The 26,734-nt window shown below is 41.3% G+C and overlaps 1 protein-coding gene and 1 long non-coding RNA gene across 2 annotated transcripts in view; one reads left to right on the top strand and one right to left on the bottom strand.

Annotated features, from left to right (window-relative positions):
- Nucleotides 1-26,734, bottom strand: part of LOC122712675 — a 112,334-nt gene that overhangs the window by 19,512 nt on the left and 66,088 nt on the right. The gene's annotated exons all lie outside the window — the stretch shown is intronic.
- On the top strand, nt 9,224-10,515 carry LOC122712676. Its single transcript, XR_006346384.1, has 3 exons — nt 9,224-9,332; nt 10,101-10,312; nt 10,406-10,515. It is a non-coding gene; the product is annotated as an uncharacterized LOC122712676 (long non-coding RNA).

Genomic DNA, 26,734 nt, shown 5'->3' with positions numbered 1-26,734 from the left:
TTCTTCGCATAGTAATGCATAGTTAAAAAAAAAAAAAAAATATTCCTTTCGATATACATATGCGCGGCAGAATATTTCTCGATCCATCCTCCATCCAATAAAATCCTCTTCTTTTCGATAAATAATCGTTGCTCCTTTCCTCTCCTCTTCTCTCAGGACACCATAAAGTTTCCATATTCGATCCATCCTCCTCCGGAATATAAACCGATCAAATTCCTCGAATTACAAAATTTCGTATTAATCGAAATACTAATTGAACGTAACGATTCAAACGTCAACGTTTCAAATCTTTCTCTCTCTTTCTCTTCTCTTAGGATACCATAAAGTTTCCATATTCGATCCATCCTTCTCCGAATATAAACCGAACAAATTCCTCGAATTACGAAAATATTAATCGAAATAATAATAACGATTCGTCAACGTTTCAAGTCTCTTTCTTTTTTTCTCAACCTCTTTTCGATAAATAATCGTTGCTCCTCTCCTCTTCTCTCAGGAGAAAGTTTCCATATTCCATAAAGTTTCCATATTCGATCCATCCTCTTCCGAATATAAATCGATCAAATTCCTCAAATTATAAAAATATTAATCGAAATAATAATTGAACGTAACGATTCGTCAACGTTTCAAATCTCTTTCTCTTCTCTTAGGATACCATAAAGTTTCCATATTCGATCCATCCTCTTCCGAATATAAACCGATCAAATTCCTCGAATTACGAAAATATTAATCGAAATAATAATAACAATTCGTCAACGTTTCAAATCTCTTTCTTTTTCAAATCTCTCAACCTCTTTTCGATAAATAATCGTTGCTCCTTTCCTCTCCTCTTCTCTCAGGACACCATAAAGTTTCCATATTCGATCCATCCTCTTTCGGAATGTAAACCGAACAAATTCGGTTTATATTCGAATTACGAAAATATTAATCGAAATATAATTGAACGTAACGATTCGTCAACGTTTCAAATCTTTCTCTCTCTTTCTCTTCTCTCAGGACACCATAAAATTTCCATATTCGATCCATCCTTCTCCGGAATATAAACCGATCAAATTCCTCGAATTACAAAATTTCGTATTAATCGAAATAATAATTGAACGTAACGATTCGTCAACGTTTCAAATCTTTCTCTCTCTTTCTCTTCTCTTAGGACACCATAAAGTTTCCATATTCGATCCATCCTCTTCCGGAATATAAATCGATCAAATTCCTCCAATTATAAAAGTATTAATCGAAATAATAATTGAACGTAACGATTCGTCAACGTTTCAAATCTCTTTCTCTTCTCTTAGGATACCATAAAGTTTCCATATTCGATCCATCCTCTTCCGGAATATAAACCGATCAAATTCCTCGAATTACGAAAATATTAATCGAAATAATAATAACGATTCGTCAACGTTTCAAGTCTCTTTCTTTTTTTCTCAACCTCTTTTCGATAAATAATCGTTGCTCCTCTCCTCTTCTCTCAGGACCATAAAGTTTCCATATTCGATCCATCCTCCCCCGAATATAAATCGATTAAATTCCTCAAATTATAAAAATATTAATCGAAATAATAATTGAACGTAACGATTCGTCAACGTTTCAAATCTTTCTCTCTCTTTCTCTTCTCTTAGGACACCACAAAGTTTCCATATTCGATCCATCCTCCTCCGGAATATAAATCGATCAAATTCCTCCAATTATAAAAGTATTAATCGAAATAATAATTGAACGTAACGATTCGTCAACGTTTCAAATCTCTTTCTCTTCTCTCAGGACACCATAAAGTTTCCATATTCGATCCATCCTCCTCCGGAATATAAACCGATCAAATTCCTCGAATTACGAAAATATTAATCGAAATAATAATAACGATTCGTTAACGTTTCAAGTCTCTTTCTTTTTTTCTCAACCTCTTTTCGATAAATAATCGTTGCTCCTCTCCTCTTCTCTCAGGACCATAAAGTTTCCATATTCGATCCATCCTCCCCCGAATATAAATCGATTAAATTCCTCAAATTATAAAAATATTAATCGAAATAATAATTGAACGTAACGATTCGTCAACGTTTCAAATCTTTCTCTCTCTTTCTCTTCTCTCAGGACACCATAAAGTTTCCATATTCGATCCATCCTCTTCCGGAATATAAACCGAACAAATTCCTCGAATTAAGAAAATATTAATCGAAATAATAATTGAACGTAACGATTCGTCAACGTTTCAAATCTTTCTCTCTCTTTCTCTTCTCTTAGGACACCATAAAATTTCCATATTCGATCCATCCTCCTCCGGAATATAAACCGATCAAATTCCTCGAATTACAAAATTTCGTATTAATCGAAATAATAATTGAACGTAACGATTCGTCAACGTTTCAAATCTCTCTCTCTCTCAACCTCTTTTCGATAAATAATCGTTGCTCCTCTCCTCTCCTCCCGGGGCACCGTAAAGTTTCGTCTTTATTACCAGGTGATGTTGAGGGCGGATGATGCGGGAGTGGGGATGATTGATGCGGCTCGGTTATCGGGGACACGGACCAGAGAAGATAGTCGATCCACGGGTCTCATTACCGCGACACGGGATGCTCATATTATCGTCATTTTTATTAAACACCGCTCGTACATTTTCGCCCGGGCCAGGCCCGATAATGCCGGGGAAAACGTTCGATGAAATATTAGTCGTGTTCGACGACGACCATTCGCATCCTCTCCTCCTTGGAGGAGTGGGGAGGGGAGAGGCGATGATCGTTTCGCCGCGAAATCCTTCCATCGACACGCCGGCCTTTAAATCGAGATCCCAGGTTTTACGATTTTTCTTGGAACTATAGAAAAAGAAAAGAAAAGAAAGAAAAAGGAATTTGGGTATCGCGTGGAACGACATCAGGCTAAATAAGATACGAGATATTATTAATTCTATATATATATATATATAGACTGTTCAAAAATTTCTTTCCACGTTTATTCCAATGAATGAATCAGAATTCGCGAGTACATAGAAAGGAATTTGAAAAGTGACAAGTGGTCGAAAAGAGTATGTCGAAGAATTATTTTTTTAAATATTACTTGGAAGAAGAAGAAGAAGAAGAAGAAGAAAGTTGGAGAGGAAAACATGGCGTATCCACTTACGTCCAATTACGTAGTCCCCCTCCTCTCTGTCTAATCACGTCCGATCAAATTACGAGGTTAATGAACCCGATCGAAATTTAACGAGGGTCATTTTCGTCACGCTCCCCTTTCGATCGTAACCTCGTGGATCGTGGAAGACGAGAGAGAGAGAGAGAGAGAGAGAGAGAGAGAGAGAGAGGGAGAGAGAAACCAGTTTAAAGCTGCCGAATCGAAGAGCTGCGCGCTCGCCACGCTCGCTTGCCCTGTAATAATTGACCCGGCAACGCGTACAAACCGCACCACGGCGGACGAATGGATAATTAACCAACAATTAGGCTTCAGGTGTGTATACATATATATTATATATATATATATATATTCGAGCGCGGTTAGAGGGGAAAGAAGGAATAGAGGAACGAAAGGGCGACATATGGCAACTTTGCCATTATTCGCCGTACGAAATTGACGATTCATTCGGGGGTGCCGTGCTCGACTTACGTCCTCCTCCTCCTCTTTCTTTTTCAATTTTTCATATGCTCGTCCACTCTCCGTCTCGCTCCCCCTCTGGCTCTGGCTGTCACCCGCTGTCATCAGTCTTCCCCCTCCCCCATACTTTTTTCCATTATTCGTTGATCGTTCGGCCGCGAAAACACGGCACCACAACCCGTAACCGCAACTTCCTCGATTCCTGCCTTTCCACCGGTCTAATGCCTCTCTCATCGCTGTTCCAACGATCCGTGATCGTTGGTTAGTCGCGACTAACGACCAAGTTGAAAAAAGGTAAAAAGAAGGAAAGGGATTCGCGGACGACTCTTGGAAACTCGTTGGTTTAATGAATCTCGAATGCACGACGGTGGACGAAACGTTGCGTAATCGATCTCGAACCCGTGGTGGAGGGGCTGGTGGAGGGATAGTTTTGCGGCCGGTTGCGCCACCGAATATTCGTTATATCGGTATGTGGAGTAATACAAGCGGATGAAATAGAGTGGAAGCGGGGTATATAACGATCCCCCGGGTTATTTGCAACGCGATCGAAATATCGGTGGATCGGTTATAACAAGGGACACACGTTTCGCGAAATTGTTGTTTCATCGTTTTTATCGATGAGATTCGGGGATGATTGTCGACTCTCGTGATAATTTACCGTTAGAAATATTTAAAATATTAAATTTTACGCGGTATTAATTAACCCTGGATAATCTCGAAATATTGAAAATTATGTTTCTTCCTTTAGAGAGGTGTTCGAGAAATAGGAGGAGAATGGTAATAACGAGTTTCCTTTCGTCTGAATCCATTTAGCTATCGCGAAACGCTCAATTATATCCCACGGCCACGTATTATTATAATTGTTTATTATAATTGTTTTGCGTCATCAGAACAATCCTTCATATCAACATCGCGTCCTTAAAAAAAAAAAAGAAAAAAAAAAATACACATATATATATATATATAATTGCAAGAAACTATTTATTCTTTTAAATACAATTCCTTATAACGACGAACGAAAAAATAACGACATGCATTTTGACAAAGGATATTTAAAAAAATACCACCACCCTTTGTATTGTAACAATATCAAGAGCAAAAGTTTTACCTTTTTTACCGGTGGACAAAAGGGGGCAGAGGGCAACAATTTACCGACAACGACCGTGAAAATTCAAATTCGGAATCGCCGGTTACTCGCCGGTTGATTGGCCACGCTCGATTCGAGGGCAACGATGTAACGATGAAAATTTGGCAGATTCACTTTCGAAGCGAATTTTCCAATAATTCAATATAATAGCGGGCCGGGGAGGGGGAGGAGGAGGAGGGGGCCGGTGCATGGTAATTGGTGTTAACGAACACGCTCTGTCATTCACGACATCGAGAATGACTGCGGCCGAGTGGAGCGTTTCCGGCTCACCGGCCAACTTCCGCGGCAGAACAATGGGAGCGCTTAACGCACCGGCGAAAGTCGTTAGTCAGTGTTATATTCCGCATAGGTATGCGCGACGTGGCTGCCAAATGCGTTAATCTAATTTTCTGGGCATCGATTAACGCCACACGGCCAACATGGCCGATCCACCGCTGGCCGCAGCGGCGGATAAACGATCACGCTGAATCGTTGGAGGGAGGAATGGGTGGGGGGAGAAAAAAAAAAAAAAAAAAAAAAAAAAAGAAAAAATGGAAATACGCGGCACGAAGATCGTTTTTCCGCCAGAATATCCCGCGCACAACGTTGAACAGAGGAAACTGGCTCGAAACTGTGTGCTCCCCCATTTTGCGATCGGTTTGGAAAAAATGCAAATAAATAAATAAATAAATAAAGCGGTATTTATTTTCGAGGGGTGGATACGAGGAATGGGGGTGTCTTTGGGCTGGAAAAAAAATATTTGAATTTCGGGGATATTTTTTTTTTATCTTCTTTTTTCTTTACGACAAGGTAAAGGAGTTTTATCGAAATATAATTCGATATTTTGAAAAGGGTGGGGGAAGGAATGTTTCTTTCCAATCTTTTCATCAGTTTGATGTATTTAGGATAGGAAGGATACCTTTTCCTCCTTAATGATTTCTTAAAAAGAATCGATTTATATAATCAATAAGAAGAAACATATTTTACTTCTTTCTTACACGTTCTAATAACGATGTAATCTCCGTATACCTAATAAAAATTGAAAAATAACTAAACTAAAACACTTTTTCCCCTGTTTAACATTGATCATGGCTAAATGAAATTAGTTCCCCTTATCCGTTGAAAAATGACTCTCTCACATTCGCGTCGTTATTCATCCAATATATTATTATCGATAAATACCGGTAATATTCCGAAATAATTTTTCTTAACGTTTCCTTATCACCGAGCTGCGAAAAGCGAACAAATGAACAGAACAAACGAGCAGATCGACAATCTATTTCCATTTCTATCAATCAGATTTTTCAGAAACATTTTTAAAATGTTTTTCTCTTAGGAATCGATCTAAACTCTAAACATCTCCAAAAGAAATCATTAAAACGCACCATCTGTCTCCAAGATGGTATATAATTCCTGCCGAATTATCCTCGAATAAACGGGCTTCTTCGAATTCAACGATTGGTACCATTCACACCGGTTTCGTTTATTCGTCGATCTCAGCGCCACGGGGGGGGGGGGAAATGCTGCTGCCTTTTTATTCCCCCAACAAATTATCGTCCTTCGCTTTCTTCACGAAACCCCCCCCCCTCCCCCAACTTTTGAAAATTCGAAACGAGTCCGCGCGTGGGTGATCGATTTTTCGAAGGGAGCGCCACGGGCGGTCGTGGAGGAAGAGAAAGAAGGACAACGTGCCCCGAAATTAGTCGAAATTAGCGAAAATCCGCCGGTACAGTTGCGTGGAAGGTGGATCCAATTAGAGTTTCGTGTTTCGTTCGACCGGTGATGGCCCTCTGGCAATCTCTTGAAATTTCTTTTTAATGGCTCGCTTTTCTTTCTACATAGACTCTCCTCTAGTTCGTGTGTTACGTCACATCCGGCACGATTTACGAGGGAATTAAAACATCGACACGTGTCCTACGGTGTACCGTCGTTAACGGAGTTGACCACGTGCTTGTTTCGAACATTGTCAAGAAGAAGATGTCTTCTCGCTCGTTTGCCCCGTGTTTTTCCTCCTCCACTTGTTCTCGAAAATGAAAATGTTATATATATATATATATATATATATATATACGACACTCGACTGTGCATCGATTCCAATCCGATTGGAACGAGACGAAATTTTTATAGCTCGTCATTTTAATGGCGGAGAGCGATAGACAGACATTTCTCTAATTATCGAAAAATTGGAATCCATTTGTCGGACAAAGGCAACAGATAGTTGTTGATTCAATTTTCCACTTCTCCTCCAACATCATTTCTCTACAGATCCATCGTTAGGCGAAATGAATAACGTGGGATAATGTGGCAAGTTGACTAATCTCCTCTTCGTAAATATTAAAAACTCGATCCTCCAAAACCTTTCCATCCAATTACCATTTCCCCTTGTTCTCTCTCTGTCGAGAAAGAGAGCTGCACCTGTTAGAATCCATCGAAAACCGGGGCTGAAACCTGGTCGAAGGTGGTGGTTAGCGGCGTTTCGTCACCGAAATTGCCGGCATTTCCGAGACATCTCGGCTCGAGGCGAGGAAAATGGAGGGGACGGATAATTCGACAGGGGGAAACCTTCCGGTTAATCCGAGTGGCCGTCCACTTAAGAGGGCTTTTCATGCCGGTAATCGAGAAAATTGGTAAAGTGGAGGCGCGTATTGGAATCAAGGTAAAGGCGCGGTTGACAAGGGATCGTTAATTTATCGATCGAAATAACAGGCTTGTGCGTAACAGGCAAATCGTTTTTCTTTTTTTCTTTTCAAACGCACATCGAAATTATAATTTTACTTGCCGCGAACAATCGCTTTCGAATTTCCAAATTTCATTCATAATTAATCTTTTATCAAAAAAAAAAAAAACATCTCTCGTTTCACTTTCCCCCAATTTCCCCCGATTTCAGTTTACTTTACACAATCTACGCTTACTCTCGACGCTTAGTCATCGCCTCGAACAAAGGGCTACCCTCCCCCTCGACAATGGAGGCCGTCCGGCGTAAAGATCCTCCGAAAGAGAACAAAAGACAGAGAGAGAGAGAAAGAGAGCAGAAATCGAACAAAAAAAAAAAAAAGAAAAAAGAATCCGTGAAAATCGAATTAACCGTGCACGATTACGAATAACAAATCCAGCCGCGTTAATGAGCGTCGCCGGAAGCGTACGCGTGCACGCGAAGAGGGGGAATTCCGGGTAAGAGAGAGAGAGAGAGAGAGAGAGAGAGAGAGAGAGAGAGAGAGAGAGAGAGAGAGCGACACCTGCGGCCGGTTCGCAGCTTCCGGTTCGCCTGTGGGGGCACACACAAGCGGCAAAGGGGACAGAATGCACCGGTGGCGCGGAGCAGCGATAAAATCGTCTAATTGTTTCGCTAAGCGTATGCGAATGTCCAGCGACACGCACCATCGTCGTCTCATGCTTTCGTGTCCAAACGTATTTTTCTCTCCTTTCCACTCTTATTCTCTTCTTTCCTTTTCGTTATTTTATTTATTTATTTATCTATTTATTTTCCTTTTCCGCTCCTCTTCCACTCCCACGACACAAGAGGATCCAAGAGAACAAAGAATCGTAATCGTATCGTCATCGCAATAAGAAGAATGGCGCAGATCGTCGAGCAAACGAAATCGTTCCTTTCCGCGGCTTCCTTCGAGATTAATTCGCTCCGCAGACCGTAATGCGTATTGCAATTAACGTAACTATGTAACCGAGAGTTAACCTCTCTCTTCCTCCCCCCCTCTTCCTCCTCTTTTTTGTACCGCGCCAAGAGTTGCAGAAAACAACAATGCGCCTCTCCTCTTAATGACGATAATTCGTCAGATGATGATAATTGCCGGAGATTATAATATATATATATATATATTCATAGGAGGTTGATACAATATAATTCAAAAAGGGTACGTTTCGATCGTAAATAAGTTATTCTTCTCTTTCCATGCACACGCATGGATGATATATCTTTCAGAACGTGTAACTGAAAGCACGTACGTACGTATGTTTTCTCCATCAGGAAAGACCAAGGTATCCCTTGATTTTTTTACCGATTTAAAATTATGCAATATGCGATAATGCAAAAAGATTATTACTATATGTAGATATACGAGAGTTGTTTTTTCAAGAGATCTAAATATATATATATATATTTATATTTCGCACACGATATTTTCTTTATTATTTCAACGTGTATCTCTTTGAATCATTCTGTATATATATATTTATTGCATATTCCGTATCAAGATCTTTAGATGGAAACTGAGGTACGTATGCGAATTCAGAAGTATAAATGTTTCCCGAGGCGGTTCGACGCCGATTCAACAGCGATAAAAGCGCAACATGTTTCAATCGCGAAACATAGGTGTGTGCGTACGTGAAAGAAACGTCGGTTTAATTACGTTAAATCTGATGTTATTAATCCAAACGTGTTGCGCTAGCAGCCGCGCCTCTTCGAGGGAATAGTAGTAATAATAATAATAATAATAATAATAATAATATTGTAATATTTTCCTGACCGGTAAGAAGAGTGGTTTCAACGCGTTGGTAAAGGTGGAGTCGTGGCGAATAATGGTAGGAAATTGTTGTGGCGTTCTTCTGACCGGACGTTGGAGAGCGAATCGACGCGTTAAGCTTGGCAATAGAACGGCTGAAGCGGTTGAATTTCAGCGTACGTAACACAGAAACGTTGTTATATGTATAGTTATCTCCGTTTGGGATTGGTTGGAAAAAAGAACCGGGCTCGATATCGAATCAATTATCTTGAACGATCTCGAAAAATATCGAGATATATTGAAATAAAAAAGAAATTGTATTAGTGTATATTCTAAGATTAATGGATCCTAGTAATTTGAATTAGTAGTTATGCTATTATTTGCGTTATTTGATAACGCTTAACGCGATGTTGAAAATACACGAAGGACATTGAATTTTATTTTTCAAACGGAACTCCCCTTCATCATCCCCTTTATCATCCCTAAAACGAAACGGAAGAATCTATTGACGATAATTTTATTATCCACGTAGAAAAAGAAAAATCTTACGATCAAACGTAAATAAAATTCCAAGTATCGTGTTAATTGCAGAAACTTTTTCTCAACGCTTCGAAACATTCATTCGAATAATAATTGGATTCAATTAAGATGAGCGTTTCGAATCGACCAATTATCACAGATTATTACAACGTAAAAGATTTTTCCTTTCCTCTCCGACTGCGTCAATCAACGCGCGATAATCAATCCTAGGGATAAATCGCGATTTCCTAGGGATACCCAAATCGAAAGGACGAAAAAAGAAACCGGTCGAAGAAGAAAGGGGAAAGAGAGAGACAGAGAGAGAGAGAGAGACAGAGAGTCACGAAGGGCTCTCGAAACATAATTAGAAGTTGTATCTCCTTCTCGTACGCGATAAAACGGACGGTCATTATTTCTGTGTTTAGATAATCCGGCTTGGATGGACTTTCTCCCATCATGGGATCAGCGTCCTCGTACGGGCGACAACCCGACGACGACCATTTAAATGGCGTCTTTAAGAATCGTCTCTTAAACAGCAATTTAGTGGACAAATTATGGGGAAAAGTTGGAGAGATGCTGGAACGAATAGGTCGAGCGGGATGCGACCGTCTCTTCGCGATAAGAAACGTGATACTTGGTAAGTACTTGATTAATTCACAACACGTGGATTTTTATCCGATTATATTAATTTGGTTAAATGAAACGTTCGTTTCTTCCTTTTTTCTTCCAGACGTTTTTTCGATTAAACGTGAAATATCTCGATGATAGTTTCCAACCAACGACGGCTTGACAACCAATTTTATTATTCCACGCTACATTTGTAATTATCTTCGTTTGCTTCAAACGTCTTATCAACAAAAGAAATATAAACGAGACTCAATGTATCTTCCTTTCTATAAATGATAAATACAAAAAAAAAGAAACTCTATTATCTATCCAAATTTTTTTCCCTCCCCTCTCTCCACACACCAACCTCTTCAACAATCAATTTTTCGAAACGAAAAATTCAAAGATTTCTCGTATCGTTTCGATAGAATTACGATCCCTGCTCGAACGGGTTCTCTCGAAAGCAGCCAGCAGCAGCCTTTCATCGCGAGCAGACGCATCTCAGTTCCCATGCGATACATATATATATATATATAAAGGCGGCGGCGCGTTGTATTGTAAAAATTAAACGACGTTCACGCGATTGATTATCGAAATTACATGTCTTTCGTTCGGGGCGGATTTTCAATGGACGACGACGACGAAGCGGGGAGAGAGAATAGGCACATCTCGATCGCACGTAATTGTACGCGATTCAACACGGATCGATGGGGATGGATCCTCCGCTCCGTGGAGTCCGCTCGAGGGAGGGCTTAATAAGTCGTTTTCGAGAGATAATCCGAGGCGGGTGTGTCATTTCATTTCTTCTTCGTAATTTCGTGCTCGGTCGCGGCGCGGAATGCCGCGTAGATGAACACTCTCGGCCATCGTGCATCGTGCACCGCCTAGATACACCCTCCCCCCCCTCCTTCCCTCCACGTACCCGCGCGAATCATCTCTATTTCTATCCTCCCCCTCCTCTCTTCCCCAGCGATTCTCAGCTCCAACAATTCTCGATAAATTTCAACGCTTTCCTCCGATTCAAACTCGAGGATGAATTATTGCGTCGATTGTGTATTGTTAACAGCCTTCTTTCGATATCAAACGTGTATCTCTTCTCTCTCTCTCGCCAACGAAGGAACAGAATGACATCGAAGGTTTCCAAAGCAAACTTTTTCCCAAAGAGGAATCCTCGAGGTTTGAGAAACGCTGGCCCCCCGTTTTTCCCTCGCCCGGGGCAACGAGATTACACTCATTCAGAGATTTCGGACGGCCCGTCTTTTTTCCCTCCGCCGCTCAATGGGCCGCGGTCTCTCGGCTGGATTTCCGTTTCTGGCCGGGCGACGAAGCGGCGAGTCGCTCGTGCCCGCGGGGAGTCTTTCATTCACCTTCCACACGCGGGAAGGGAACCGGCTAACCCAGGGCGGAAGGGGCGAGAGGGAGGAACCTGCGGCCAGGCACGGTTGCACCACGAAATTAGCTCGTCGTGTACCTGTTTTGTCCATCCTCCGTGCGTGGGACGATTCCACGATTCTTTACCTGGCGCCAACCGATCCTTTTCCGTCCTTGGACGGAGCGCGCGCCTTAATTGACAGGATGCAACTCCGATCGTGAAATTCCGCCTTCGATTTCGAAGAGATCAAGTGTCTTGAACCAATGTCTTGTTTGGGTATCTTCGATCGTAGTAACGTAATACCTAAATTTCTTTTCAAACTTCAAAAAAGAAGGAAAGGAAACGTTGCTTCGATACCTTCAAAGAGAAACCTTTTGAATATATTAATCTTAATATCGTGCGTATATAAACTACTGCTCGAATGAGATATTCTCGCGAATAAACGGTATTCGTCTACGTGAATATTTGAATTTTTTACGATGCGAGATTCTCGTGCGACGTTAATTAATAAAATAATTTTCTTTCGAGAATCGAGTCAATACATGTAATACGATGTTCGAATCGGAAGATGGAAGCGGGAGAGGACAATCCTCCCCGGCGCCTAATTACTCGGTCGTAAAACGAGCAAATTATTACATCCACGCGTTCCCGCGTCCATCGAAGGAACATCCATTACCGGAGATCCCCCGTAATAACATGTCGTCTTGGAGGATGAATCGTGGTCAGTCGGATAAAGCAACGGGTTTCGGTCTCGCGGGGCGAACGGAATAAGAAGGCGAGAAGGGAGGAACGATATCGAGGAGAGGTTGTTCGAGGAAGAGATAAAGCGGCCGAGCTTTCGAGTCGGAAAGGAAAGGAACGCGAGAGAAGATGGGGGGGAGGAGGAGAGGCGGATAGCGCGGAGGAGTGGTGAGGGGGAGGGGAGAGGGGCGATTCAAATTAAATGCCGTTGAAACAAAAAATGATCGAGTAATGACAGCGCGCCGGGCCTTCAGCGCGGTGGCTCCGGTATCTTTGAGGCGAGGTGGAGAGGAAGGGAGGACCGTGTGATTACCCATCGACCAATAGCCGTGCTCAGAGCGGCCATCATGGCCCGTGGAAGACGTGCAATCACGCGGTTCTCCAGCATCTTCCACGGCGGCCGCGGGATGGGATGGGACGGGATATTTTTCGTCTCTCCGTGTACGGCACGCGTGAATCTTCTTCGATCTGGCTAACCAACAATGTATCACCCGTGCCTCCGGAACGATAATACTTGGCCTCGAGAGATAATGGAGAAACGGAACGATTCGAAATTATAAATTGGAAATCGTTCCGAGTTTAAAACTCTCTCTCTCTCTCTCTCTCTCTCTCTCTCTCTCTCTCTCTCTCTCTCTCTATCTTTATCTCTTTGTCTGGAGAACGATTGCTTGCTTCGAAGAGAGAGAAAGAGAGAGGATGGAGGAGACGAAACGAGATACGAAGTTTTTTTTGAAGAAGAAAATAGGATAACACGGGAATGCAAAATGTTCGAACGCGTTAATATAAAGATAATCGCCGTTTTCTAAATCTAGAAAATATTTTAAAAGCGTTAATTTCTATAATAATGATCGACGAAAGGAACGAATTTTCTTTCGTGACAAACAAAAAAGTGTTGCATGGCGATTTATAATCGGTGTACCGTTGCGTCACGGTAAGGATAAACTAGGCCTCGAGAAGGGGACGACACGTTTTGGTAAAGGTGTAACACAGTTGCGCAAAAGCAAAACTAGATAATGGCCGCTTTCACGTACCGTAGCCTCGCACGGCGGTTCGGCGAACGTATGTAATTTAACAAGTACGCCTTATCCGACAGCCATCATTGATGAGCAGTGAGCCCTATAACGTTAATTATTTTCACGGTTCTCAAACTCGTCTTTTTAAAAAACCCTCTCTAACAGGCAACGCTGGTTCATAGAAATTGGTTCGAGGTTGCTCGGTAATTAGCCTTGCCTCCAAAGAGAAGCCATTGCTCTCAAAACTACTTCTGCTTACGGAGAGAAAAAGGAAAAGAAAAATTTAATTTCATCGTATAATATAATATCATAACGATATCAAACGTTACGAAATTACGGGCACGCATACACACGATATATAACATATCGTAACATCTCGACGACGTAGCAAAGTCACAGAGATCGAAACAACACCCGCAATTAAACTCGACTCGATGAAAACACGCGGTAGCGTCTCAATCGGGAACAATTAAGTGTAATGAATTCCAAAGGTACGAGCATGAAACTCGCGTATTTGCATGATACATTGCCGTGGCACGATGCGCGTCGACTGAGAACCGGCAATTTATGACCGCATATTTTTCTTTTAACGATAACGCTTAAGCTCCTCTGTGTAATTGCATCCTGTACGCTTAAGCCCTGTCCACACACGCGGATCAGCTGTTCGTCCAAGCGGCGGCCATATTGCGATGCGCGCGCAACGCGTTTCAAACCCTCGGTCCTTCTCTCTTAACCTCCCGTAAACTCTCCTTGGTCCCCTCCTTGTTCCCTTTAACGCGATACCCTTCTTTTTTCTTTCTTCTTTTTTCTTTCCCCTCCCCCCACTATCTACGAATGATCGGCCGACGATTTCACTCGGCTCTCGTGTGAAACGCGGATAATGACGAGCAACCGTCGAAGGCAGGAATAGCCGCCGCTTAATAACTCGTTAATTATCGTTTTAGGAAATCCGCGCGCACATCCAATTACTTTACGTAACTCCCGCGCCTTCATTTCTCCGTTCTGGTCGCGGTAATTGGTTTAATTGCGTTTCGCAAACGGGAGAGGGAAAAGAGAGAGAGAGAGAGAGAGAGAGAGAGGGAGGGAGAGAGAAGGAAATCTGCTTGAACAGATCAGAGAGGACAAGAAGAAAGAGGACTTTTATCGCTAGATTTCCATTCTTTGGATATTTAAAGAGAAAAGTATGTAACAGAAGATTGCTTTTTCGATTTCCTCGGATGATTTTCTCGATCGATATCGACGAGTGGATATATCGATCGCGCTCGCACACTTCCGGTGAGCGTGTGATTCGCTAAAAATTCGTTTTGCCCGCGATTAATTACGAATGGAGCAATGCGTTCGTAGGAAAAAAACTTTCTCCTTTGATTTCTCCTCGATAAAAATGGAAATGGAATCGCTAATTATCGCGTGTTGTAACGAAAAAAATTAGTAGAATGGCGAGGCGAATTTTTTGAAAGGCGAACGTTGTGGAAATATCAGAGTTTTTGTTTATCTATAATTAGATTATTTCTAGGTTTCCGCTTCTGTTTTTTAATTGTTAAAAATTGTAAAAAAGAACAAAAGTTCTTAAATAACGACCCAATGCTACAAAGATACTCTACTCGATAAGTAAATTTATTCAATAAAGAAATATTATAGATATTAAATTTCCATTTTGTAGCATCAGGTCAACAATTATTTTGATTGTACTCTAAAACAAAAGAATATAAATCAATCGAATTAATTCGAAGCAACGAACGAAGTTAACCTAATAATTATTATAAGAAATTTCGTTTAATTCAACGTAACATAATAACACGAGAAAATCAGATCGAAAACTGTTTCAGTTCCAAACGTGAATAGATGAATCGAATTGATAAGTTGATTACTCGAATCAACAACGAAAATTAAAATGAAATTATTCGAACAAATACCGTAAAAAAGTGTAGAAATTTCGATCCAAACATAACATCTAAAATAGAATAACACGAGAAATCAGATCGAAAACTATTTCCACTGTTCCAAACGAGAACAGATCGAATTGATAACTATTACTCGAAACAATAACGAAAATTAGAACGAAATTAATCGAACATACATTATAACCTAAAACAACAACGCGAGAAAACTGCACACGTCAAAACAGATCGATCCAATTGATACGCGAATTAACGAAATTAATCGAACATAAATATTAATCGAAGAAACTTCGTTCAACATAACCTAAAATAACAACGCAAAAAGTTTCCACTTCCAAACTTCCAGAATAGATCGATCGAATTGATAGCCGAAATTCGTTTCAATTACAGCAACGAAAATTAGAATTTAAAAATTATTCGAATGAACGGACGAGAGGAACTCGGTGAACGTAAAATAAAACAAATCCTTCTCTACCACGAGTTTCCGTAAACGAACGAAACGAAGGAATACACGCGCGCGCATGCGCGTGCACTTTACTCTTTACTGGCGGGCAATTAAGAATCTCAAGCCGCCTTTTTTGATCGCGATTCGCCGATCTCCTTCCTCCTCCCTCGACGCATCACGCGATCTCCACGCGGATCTCGTGTTAAACATCATTTCAATATATACATATATATCTTCTCCTGGAAAGGTTTTTTTTCGTTAAATCGTTAAGTCGTTTTCTCGTAAGAATTTTTCATATCACACGATCCTGTGCGATCGTGGTTGACGCGTGATCGTTCTCTCTCGTAATCGTGCCCCTCTCGACTCGATCGAACCAACGCCACCAGAGAGTTAATTGGCTTCCAGGAATGGCCGCCAAGGGGTGTGCGGGAGGCGATACACGTTATACCCGGTTGGAAAAAATATTTCAATTGGCGTGGCGGGCAGAATGTGAAAGCGACTCTCATTCCATTCCGGGGAGGAAAAACTGCGGGCCGTCGTTCTTAAATTTCGAATGCGGGGACAGTTATTACTTGCGCCCTGATTCCATCCTGGAAAACACGTACGATTTGAGAATTTGCAACGGATGTGTTTGCAAACGATCTTGGATCTCTATTATTTTCCAATGAAATAACGGGATGAATAAATAATAAATTTCGATCGGAATGAAAGATCGAAGCGTTTTGCTCGAACAATTGTTGTGTTACTACGTACGAGAATCTAGTTCGAGGAGTTCGTTACGGTGATTTCTATTTTGAGATCGATTGAAAAAAAGTTGTTATGAACGAAAGATTCATGAAATAAAAAAAAAAAAAAAAAATAAAACACACGTGTCGTATCGTTTTTAACGCATCGGAACGTTCAGAATTTCGCCCATCCGTAACGAACGAATATTATTTTTCCAACGCTCACTTTTGACTCTCGTTCCACGTAAGCGTATCTATCCTCGATCGCAATGGAAAGTTTCGACAAATAATCGGATTAGAAATTTCTAAAAAAAAGAAAAAAAAAAAATAACAACGGAACCAAGAAAGGAGGAACAGAAATTTCTTCTGCAAATTAGCAACTCTATAATAGTACTTGGCCTCTTAATTAAAAAAAAAAAGGAAAAAAAATACAGAACATGTCAACTCGTGTACACGTAATGGGCATTGCGGTTGCGTTATTATTATTATTATTATTATTATTATTATTACTATTATTATTACTATTATTATTATTATTATTATTATTATTATTTCTTTTTTTAATAACTCCTCGATCCATATTCATGGAGAAAAAGAAGGAATGAGAAAATAAAATTAAGAACATACTTTATATATACATATATATATATATATAAATATGGCCGTGGTTGGATAAGATCACTCGTATTTAGCAACAAAATCGGCGTGCAATGCGAAAAGTTTTTCACGACTGCCGTAGCATATAATGAAGTATAGTTACTTCCTGACATCAAACTAATTCGCCGCCATTACGGTGATTTATATTATATGAAATTGCCCGGCCAAGCTCTTACGCCAAGCGCGATTCAATTCGCTATCACGCATTCACCAAACCATGAACGCACGAACGTTCGATAATGACGTGAATCTGCAGCTTTGACCAGCGAGAAAGAACACCGATTGCCGTGAATTTATTTCAGTTTTCGTTCGAAACGAATCAGCCCTCCCCCTCCCTCCTTCGTTCGTTCTCATTTTTTTTTTTTTTTTTTCTTTTTATAAATACTCGATTAATCCCTTTATTTTCCATTCCTAGAAAAAGTGTTCGACCAACACTTCGAATGGAACGAGTAATACGACGAGTTTTACAAGAAATTGTAGCATTATTGGTATTATTGTTATTACTACTACTATTTTTTTAATGGACGAATAAAAAGGAAAAAATTAGAAAGGAAAGGAAATGAATTGATATGAGAGTGTAATTACCGCGTAAATGAAAGCTATATAAATTATGAAAATTATTGCAATAATTACGGGAAACAGGAAAGCTCGAATTATAAATATGAGAACCTCTAATTATGATAAATATAAAATTATATTTATAGACTCGTGTATGTACCGTGTTATTTTGAGTAACACTCGCCGCGATGCGCGAATAATTATTACCAAATCGTTCGATCCGTTTCTTCTTTAGATAGATATATTTATTCCATTTCAGGAAATTATTTCGAGGAAATAGAAGAGAAGAAGAATAAGACAACTTCCACTTCTATTTTTTTCCCCTTCTTTTTCACGTGTCACGAATTACAGAGAGAGGGAAAGAGTCGATCCTGGGTACGAAACGGAGCGGCGCGAGGAGGGAGAGCGGAAGTCGGGCGACGTCTCGCCAGTTCTTTGGACAATGCCTCGACGAAGGAAGTAATTCGCCGAGGACTTAGCCCGTGGCGGTGTTCAGACTCGGCCTGTTCGCGGCCGTGCTACGCGCGTAGGAGGCATTGTCTTGACAACTTAGCGGTTATTTTACACGCTGTTAGCTCGGTAAGCTAGCCACGAGTTTACCGCTGTTTCTATGCTAATCAGCCGCTATCCAAAGACGGACGGACGGAGCCGAGGCGCTCGTGTGCTCGAGTTAATACGGAAACTCTTGGGCCAAACTTCGCCCAAAAGGGAATAGTTGCGCGCATCCAACTTCGCCTCTCCGAAACCAAGTCGTCTCGAGTCGTCTTCTTGTTCCCCGTATTAAATTTGGATTTAAACATGGAACTCGATGAGGAGGCGAATAATTTCCTTTTTTTTTTTTTACCAAAATAATATCGAAATATAACATTTAAAAAAAGAATTCCACTCGACGATCGGTTTCTCGATTTTCCTTGAACATCGTATAAACGCAAAATGGTGGATACAGGATGATTCACCAGACGATATTATCACGTTGTTATTTAACGGCAAATAAAAAAAAAAGAGAAAAAACAAGAATTTTCTTCAAACAAACTTGAACAGTTTGGAAGAAAGAATTATTATTAACAATTAGTATCATTAGTTTTTTTTTTTTTTTTTTTTTTTAATAACTCGTCGTCGAGAAATATTTTTTTAATGCCTATAATAATAACAACGATGCATCCGTGAATCACTCTGGGCACACGTATATAAACACAGGGCACGTATTGGTATACTACTCGTTTTACACCGGTGTTACAGGTAGATAAGTACAAGCAAGTTTCCTATATTAGTTTAGTTGGTCGGGATTAGCTGGCTCACCCTTGCGAGCGGCATACCTATAAGGTTGCCGCGTTTCACCGCGCCACAAAGGCAACTTTAATTGCCACAATAATATATGCGCGGGGGCATTTGCATCTGTACCGTGCCGCTGCCTCGTAATTGTATATTGCCCTTCCGTTTAATTTCCACTTTTACGCCAACCCTTGACGCGCGCTCCAACCACTAATAATAATAATAATAATAATAATAATAATAATAATAATAATAATAATAATAATAATAACGATATCCCCGCTGCACTTTTCTTTCCTTTTTCTTCTTTTTTTTAATCCGTGCGTTTATCAGATCGAACAGATCGAAACCTCCAGTTTTTCCAGTTTTATCCAAGGGGTAAATTTTTCCGTATCGTCGAAAAAAAAAAAAATTGCTCATCGATATGCAACGTTATATAACCTCTTCGAGGCATCGCTTCCTGGTACAGATTGCGCGCGCACGATCCAACGTGATCTTTTCCCTTCAACCTTTTCGTGTAGATCGACGATACGTAGGATACGATGGCGATGGGCATGCGGCGGAATAATGGTGGAATCCGATCGAACACAACCGACAATTTGCATGTGTTGTGTCTTGAGGCTGCTTTTTAAGGGAGCAACGCTCGGCTCCTCGGCGCAAACTGACTCCTCCACTTCGAGAATCGCGTGCAGAGATCGCGAACGATGATGGAAAAATTGGGATGCGTGAAAAGAAATTCCATCTGTGCATCTGACTCGACCTCTGCATCCCTCTCTCCATTTCTTCATTCACATTTCAAAATAGCTTCGAACAGCTAGTGATGTTACCGAGTTACCCTCGAATCGCGTCACTTTTGGAGGGGGAGAGGTATTGTTACGAGTTCGATACAAGGAAAATGTTATCGACTCTTCGTCCAAGATGACATTGTGAAAATTCTTCGTTCGATTTTTATTTTTTTTTATTTGGACGAAAGTTTACTCGATCGTTACTTTATCAATGAACGATTTGGAGGAGAGATGATAAATCTTCGAGCGTGAAAGTTAGTAATCGATCTTTACTTTCGATCCTTCGTCGCAATAAAGTTGATCGATTTGATTGCGTTTGGAGAAAAAAAATTCCTTCTCCCCCTCTCACCTTCCGATCACGTATCGATCCGTTACCCTCGTTATTCCAATATTCCAATCCCTTCTTCGTTAAAATTCCCTTCGAGATAAAAAAAAAAAAAAAATACACGAAAGGTTGGAGGCCAAAGCATCCGAGGGGAGGGAGGGGAAGGGAGGTGAAAAAAGGCCGGATCGACGAGACGCGACAAGTAACAAATAATAATCTTGGTCGAGGAGGGAGGAGGGGAGGGGGGGGGGGAGAGCCGCCGTTGTTCCTTCCTTTTGTTTCGAAAATTTCCCGAACGATGGATGCCCCTCCCCCTCCCCCTCCCCCTCCCCCTCCTCCTCGTCAAAGTGCGGTGCCGCCACCGGACGTGCGTGTCCCGCGGGATCAATGGATTTCGCGGCCGTGGAACAAAAGGCGGAATGGAGGGACGAAAGGAGGAAGGGAGGGAGGGCGAAAAACGGGAGTAGATCCGTCGAGGTAGATAGAGCGCGCCTGGCTTGTTGTCGTTGCGGACGTACTCCCCCTTTCTCTCTCTCTCTCTCTCTCTCTCTCTTTCACTCACTCTGCCCGGGCACCCGTGAAAAATAACGAAAATTCAGGCCGGGCCCCGCAAACCGATTAAGCCCATTATACAGTTTTTATCAGCATGAGAAAGATCTAATAGCCCTCCCCTCCCTCCTCGTGTGCGTGTGTGCAGTGGGTGCACGCGCCAAGGTGTAGAGACACATACACACACACACACACACACCCTCCCCCTCGATGTGTCATACCGGCCGCCGCGACGAGCCTCTTCGAATATGGCGAGGTTCATGGGGAGGGGGAGAGGTATTGTTACGAGTTCGATACAAGGAAAATGTTATCGACTCTTCGTCCAAGATGACATTGTGAAAATTCTTCGTTCGATTTTTATTTTTTTTTATTTGGACGAAAGTTTACTCGATCGTTACATTATCAATGAACGATTTGGAGGAGAGATGATAAATCTTCGAGCGTGAAAGTTAGTAATCGATCTTCACTTTCGATTCTTCGTCGCAATAAAGTTGATCGATTTGATTGCGTTTATTAAGATTTCTCTTATTGCGATCCGAGAATCGACAGGCGAGTATGGATATTTCCAACGCTAGAAACATCGATCCTATAATATCTACGCGCTTTAATACAGTAATAGTATCGACGAATAATTAATTATCTATCGTTAATTCTATCGAAAGCTCATAGATTTTTCTAGCTTCTTTAATGTTATATATCAATTTATAAAACGAGAGGAGTGTGAAAAAAAAGTTTCTTTCGTACACAGAAACGTTGCAATAATCAGCCCTGTCCATCTGTATAATCCATCTGTATAATCCATCCATATAATCCATCTATATAGTCCATCTATCGTTAATTCTATCGAAAGCTCATAGATTTTTCTAGCTTCTTTAACGTTATATATCAATTTGTAAAACGAGAGGAGTGTGAAAAAAAAAGTTTCTTTCGTACACAGAAACGTTGCAATAATCAGCCCTGTCCATCTGTATAATCCATCCATATAATCCATCTATATAGTCCATCTATATAGTCTATCTATCGTTAATTCTATCGAAAGCTCATAGATTTTTCTAGCTTCTTTAACGTTATATATCAATTTATAAAACGAGAGGAATATGAAAAAAAAAAGTTTCTTTCGCACACAGAAACGTTGCAATAATCAGGCCTGTCCATCTATATAAAACGCGAATATCGCATAAAAGAAGGGAGGGTGGGCGAACGCCTGTACGTAACAGGCGGAACACAGGGTATATATAACTAACGAGAGCCCCCCTCAACCCTCTTTGCTTCGGCAACACCTGCAGGAAATCACAACCCCCGAATGCAAATATTATCTTAATTGCTATAGAAAAGTACCGCCATTACGAGGAAACGCTTTTCTCTTTCTTTCATTCTTTCCTTCTTTCTTTTCAGCTTTCAGCGGTCGCGTAATAACGACCCCGTCGAGATTAACTCTGGGCAAGGGGGCCGCGCACCTTTCGAAAAGCAAACCTCCCCCCTCTCCCTGAGAAACCGCCCCCACAGAAACGATGACTCGGTGGAAACGAACGGTGCGAATAATAACGGTTTCGATAATAAATTAATCCTTCGTGGGAAAAGTTGCAGATTTTTCCCTTTACCCTGATTAAATTAATAATAACGGTATAACAATATTTCGAAGGGGATATAATTTTATAATCGGGAAAAAATATATAGAAGTTCGTGCAATTCTTCTCTCCAAATGATTTTATATGGAAAAGTGGAGGAAAAGGCGTCGTTTCAAGGTATCATACGGAAAAAAGTAAAAGGAAAATTTTACGAACGATCACCGTTTCCACAACCATCGTTCCCTCGTTCGAGAGAGAACGATGAGGATGGATACGAGTCCTAGGGTGGGTTCGGGAGACGCAAAGTGGCTCTTACATTCAAGGTTTCAAGGTTATCTAGCTCGCTATCAATGCAAATTGCCGGTAATGGAGGCTCTTAGACGAAATCGGATACGTACGGGAATAAGGGAGCTCGCGTTTGTCGGTTCTCTTTAATCGTCTCACCTGCACGATTGTGTCGTCGAAGGAAAATCTCGAGATGTTGTCGAATGCGTTTGCGTGTCGAGTTTTAGAGGAGCCTTTAATTGAAAAAAAATAAATAAATAAATAAAAATAAATAAAAGAGGAGAAAAAGTGATTTTCTTTTATTTCCTGTTATTTCTTTCTCTTTCTCTCTCTCTCTGTTCGCTTATCACGATGCGATCGATGGTTTATTAAGTTTGGCGAATTCGTTTCAACATTCGCGATGACGAATTATCGTGGTATTTGGCAAGCTCTTTGGGCAATTTCCGCCGCGGTGTGTATCCTGTCGATACTGATTCTCTCTTGTCTTTAATTAATTTCTCTGTAATGCATACACCAGGGAAATACTTGGGCTCAGCTTGCGTGTATAAGTGAAGAAATTTGTGGCAACGTTTATTCTTCGCTCTTCGAGATCCTCGAATCGTTGCGGATGTAAATTGGATGTAAAAACGATTTTCTTCTCAATTTTTTTCTCAAGATCTCTTTTAATTCTTTAATTTTCAAACTATTTACTTTAAACATCGCTTACGCGAGGAATCTCTTCTATCAGAAACGATAAATCGTAAATTTTAAACGACCAAGAATCCCTCGTTTCGTTCAAACTGATCGAGCAACCGCGCGTATTTGCACTGAAATCGCAACACCGTTCCACTGATCGATAACCGCATCGTTAACCGTAATGTAGCAATTTTTGCACGCGATAAACTCGCGGGTTTCGAATTGGAAAATGGAACGTTATACTAAAAAAAAAAAGAAAAAAAAAATCCCGTTGAAAATCATCGAGCCGTTCGTGGCGATTCCCATCGGTAAAGACACGTAAACGTTCATGCGCTTGCACGCAATTTGCATAGGCGAAACGCGGACTTACAGAGCTTCACCTTCGATTAACCCACCGTTTAACTCTCCAATCGTCTCCAACTCTCCTCCTCAACGTAGTTTTCCTCTTTCGTGCGCCAAATTTCCTCTATCGGCACGGGAACCGATCACAGTTAACCGAGCAGTTAACCGTAACAAACGTGCACGCGCGCGATATACTCTTGCTTGCTTCGAGAAATACTTAAGAAAGAAAGAAAAGGAAAAAAACGACAAAAGAAACGCGACACGTAATTTTTTTGGGGAAAAAAATTTGAGAAAAAACTCGAGAGAGATTACACCGATACTTAAGAAGAAAGAAAGAAAGGGAATTCGAGTCAATTCGAGATAAGATAAAACTCGGTGGAAAGCAAAAAAAGAAGAGGGGGGAGAGAGAAAAAAGGCGAATCGAAGGACGAATCGAAGAGAGAAGGTAAATCGTACGCGATGCGCATGCGACTTATGGAAGTTTAGCCGTTAACTTAACCGGCGTTTACCTTAATCTAAGATCTCGGCTCTGGCCTGCCGCGTGCACCGCTCGCTCGGTATAATGTATGGCCGTATGAATATGCATCGGACACGGTACGAGCTACGACTACCACCACCACCACGCGAAACGCGTACGCGCGACGACCCTGCTCTGCTCTGCTCTCGTCTGCCAACGAGGAGAGGCCCGCCGCCTCGTCCGTTTGCTCACGCTCCGTTTCCACGATCCACGAACCCTTCCCCTTTCCCCCTTCTCTCGTGTGTTTTATTTAACACTCGGTTTACAACGGTGTGCGCCACGTTGATTACCGTGCGCGGCGAGGGAAAAGAAGAGAAAAGAAAGGAAAAGAGAGAAAGGCGAAATCTCGCGTCGAAGAGACACTCGAGATCGTGGCGAGCTCGACTCGAACGGTAAACGGCGGTAACGACGTCGTATCGGTAGGGGATCGAAGCTGGATTGAATAAAGTCGTGTTGATTGATCGTGGTTGCGGTGCTTGCGGTCGCGTTCGCAATTAATTCATTCGCTCGCCTCTCGGTTTAACGCTCCGTATCAACGTGCAACAAATCTCGCGTTGAAATATTCCTCGCATTCAATTTCCAAATTTTAGATCGATCTCCTTATTGCCGATCGAAAATTTTATAAATCGGAATGCTCATCGAGATCGAGATCGATGATTGCGATTCGTATGATTTTTCCTGCTATTCAAAATTTACCTTATATATATATATATATATATGTGTGTGTGTGTGTGTGTGTGTTTTATCTCATCGATCGTAACGCGTATATTTTCTAAACACGTCCACCACGGAGAAAGAAAATCAAACGTCTCTAAACACGACGTTTTCCTCGTCCCTTACCCGTCCTATCATAACTCACCACCGGGGACAGGATTTGATTTTTCTTTTTTTTTGCGGGCGGGAACACCGCGCCGGCTCGTGCTGCGCGAGGAGGAGGAGGAGGAGGAGGAGGAAGGCGCGCGCGTAGGAAGAGCGTGCAGGTTGCACAGCACGCGCGAAACACTGTTAACCGAGCGTGGGAGTAATTTGTGAGCTCGCGAGTACGTTTCGTTGCGTGGCGGCCGATACCGGAGGAAGCAAGTGGAAGGTGGATCCTTATCTCCGGCCGAATTTTACGACCGTTTTAAAGGATCGTTAATTTCAGACCGTTTATCGCCCGACCGCCCCGCGGGATCCCCCTCCTTCCCTTCCTCTCTTCGAGGCGATCGTCGTCGCGATTGTCGATACAATAAAACGCTCTCTCCTCGATCTTGGCCCCGTTTCATGCAATTAACAGAACGTTGACAATTGTTTTAACATCGTCAATACGATGTCTCTCGATTAATTGAACGTTGACAATTACGAGTTTACTATTTTAATCTTTCTCTCTTCTTCGCTGTGATACGATACGATACAATTTTTTGGATCTTAATCGCTCTTTCCATAGAACGTTGACGATTGTTTTGACATCGTCAATACGACGTCTCTCGATTAATTGAACGTTGACGATTACGAGAATCGTTAATCGAGTTTACTATTTTAATCTCTCTTCGCTGTGATACGATACTTTCAATGGCCTTTCCTTTCTTGGATCTTAATCGCTCCTTCGATAGAACGTTGACGATTATTTTGACATCGTCAGTACGATGTCTCTCCATTAATTGAACGTTGACAATTACGAGAATGGTTAATCGAGTTTACTATTTTATTATTTCTCGATACTCTAAGGAGAGAACGATCTTTTTCTCTTCGATACGATACGAGCCTTTCCTTTCTTAATCGTTGCTTTGATAGAACGTTGACGATTATTTTGACGTCGTCAGTACGACGTCTCTCGATTAATTGAACGTTGACAATTACGAGTTTACTATTTTAATCTTTCTCTCTTCTTCGCTGTGATACGATACGATACAATTTTTTGGATCTTAATCGCTCTTTCCATAGAACGTTGACAATTGTTTTGACATCGTCAGTACGATGTCTCTCGATTAATTAAACGTTGACGATTACGAGAATGGTTAATCGAGTTTACTATTTTAATCTCTCTTCGCTGTGATACGATACTTTCAATGGCCTTTCCTTTCTTGGATCTTAATCGCTCCTTCCATAGAACGTTGACGATTGAAATTGGTCAATCTCGTCGATATGATTACAAGAATGGTTAATCGAGTTTACTATTTTATTATTTCTCGATACTCTAAAGAGAGAACGATCTTTTTCTCTTCGATACGATACGAGCCTTTCCTTTCTTAATCGCTGCTTCGATAGAACGACTATGAGAATGATTATTATTACTCTTCTCGCGAGCTGGATGATTTTAGAATAGATTAATTTCTCCAAGTTCGATCCCGGCGAACGAATCGGAAGAAGGAGGAGGAGGAGGAGGAGAGGGTGCAGCCGGGCGTGAAGAAGCGCGGTTAGGTTGTTGAATTTTTTAAAGCCTCGAGAGCGAATTAACATGGATACACCATGTATCGCGTTAACAGGTTAGACAAGTGTACCCACGTGTCGGTTTATTAAATATACATGAGAGTCTCGCCGTCCGTGGTGTGGAAGGCCAAGTGAAAAGTTAAAAGCGTTAAAACTGTTTTCATCAACTTGCAATTAACCCTCGGTGAATCTTACGCCTCCTCCTCGGAAAGGTGTTTTAAAAAAAAAAAAAATCCCAAGCGAGTTCGAAAGAAAGGAAAAATTCACTTTTCGCGCGAATCAAACCTTTTTCTTTTCCTTTTTCTAGAGACCGCGCA

This window comes from Apis laboriosa, unplaced genomic scaffold (genome assembly GCF_014066325.1).
Source record: "Apis laboriosa isolate Shangri-la unplaced genomic scaffold, ASM1406632v1 scaffold204_cov149, whole genome shotgun sequence".
Classification (NCBI taxonomy): Eukaryota; Metazoa; Arthropoda; class Insecta; order Hymenoptera; family Apidae; genus Apis; species Apis laboriosa.
The sequence above is the reverse complement of the archived record's forward strand: the minus strand, read 5'-3'. Positions and strand labels throughout refer to the sequence as shown.